The sequence below is a fragment of the Sinocyclocheilus anshuiensis genome, unplaced genomic scaffold (assembly GCF_001515605.1).
Source record: "Sinocyclocheilus anshuiensis isolate Anshui unplaced genomic scaffold, SAMN03320099.WGS_v1.1 scaffold1163, whole genome shotgun sequence".
NCBI lineage: Eukaryota > Metazoa > Chordata > Actinopteri > Cypriniformes > Cyprinidae > Sinocyclocheilus > Sinocyclocheilus anshuiensis.
The window spans coordinates 781535-782879 of NW_015544295.1; the positions used below are offsets into that span (position 1 = coordinate 781535).

The 1345-nt window shown below is 31.4% G+C and overlaps 1 protein-coding gene across 1 annotated transcript in view; it reads right to left on the reverse strand.

The window, feature by feature from the left end:
• Positions 1 to 1345, reverse strand: part of LOC107698092 (guanine nucleotide-binding protein subunit alpha-14-like) — a 14213-nt gene that overhangs the window by 5985 nt on the left and 6883 nt on the right. The gene's annotated exons all lie outside the window — the stretch shown is intronic.

Below are 1345 nucleotides of genomic sequence, written 5' to 3' on the forward strand. Positions count from 1 at the left end.
ATCGGACTGCGCCATCTAGAGTTTCATGCCAGAACTCTGTATACATGAAAACTTTTATTCAGAAAGGACACATTAAATTGATAAAAAGTGACAGTAAATGCATTTATAATATTAAAAATGTCTATTTTTAAATAAATGCTGTTCTTTTGAACTTTTGTATTTATCAAATCATGAAAAAAATTTTCTACAGCACAGCTGTATTTAACATTGATAATAATAAGAAATGTTTCTTGAGCAGCAAATCAGCATATTAGAATAATTACTGAAGGATCATGTGACACTGAAGATTGGAGTAATGATGCTGAAAATTCAGTTTTGCATCACAGGAATAAATTACATTTTAAAATGTATTAAAATAGAAAACAGTTGTAAAAAAATTCTTCACAATATTACTGTTTTTACTGTATTTTTGATCAAATAAATGGTGCATTGGTGAGCATAAGAGACTTCTTTCAAAACATTACAAAATCTTACTACTAACTTTTGAACAGTATATAAAAAAAATTGTTCACTTTGAAATCATTACCATCAATCGATAGCTGGTATCTGTACCAATAATACCATACCAATTATGCTTCATTATGCTTCAAAACATTCTTTGAAAGAAATGAACAACTATAATGGCTTGTTCTCTGGTTTTGTGGCTTTGATTAAATAACTCAAATGTTTGGGTGAATCTGGCCGCTTCTCATTTGTATATTTTTCCCCAGAGATGAACAAAAAGTAAATCTGTTTAGTGGTTGGCTACTGTAGCAAGACAAGACTGAAATGATTATGCTCGACAGACTGAACGTGCAGCTTGCCAGAGTTGTGTTTATATTCTCCAGCTGCTGTGTCTTTACTCAGGACAGCTGTAAGATGTACATGGCTGAGGAACATTTCAAATGGTCTCATGTCACAGTAAATAGACTGAGGAGAAGGGAATATATGTGCAGCCCTGCAGCATGACATGCTACACTCCATCCAAAAGTTTTGGGCGTGGCTATTTGTTTATCTGACCAATGGAAGACGAGGGTGTGGTCTTCCATTCTGTTTGATGAAATTACAAACTCTAGATTTAAATCAATTGCAAAAAAAGGTGATTAAATTGGATTACAAAAAGTTATCTGTAATTTGTTTATGTATGTACATATATACCTACACAGAGAAAGGGGAGGGGATTTGATTAAAAAAAATTATCTTAATATTTCAATATTCAGTTTCTTTTTAAAACCCATTGATGCCCATTTAAAATCCATTAATCTCATAGCATTATGCAATTCTAATTGCAGTGTAAATGCATTCATGTCACCTTCGAACAGTCTTTGTAAATATACCAGAATATATATATATATATATATATATA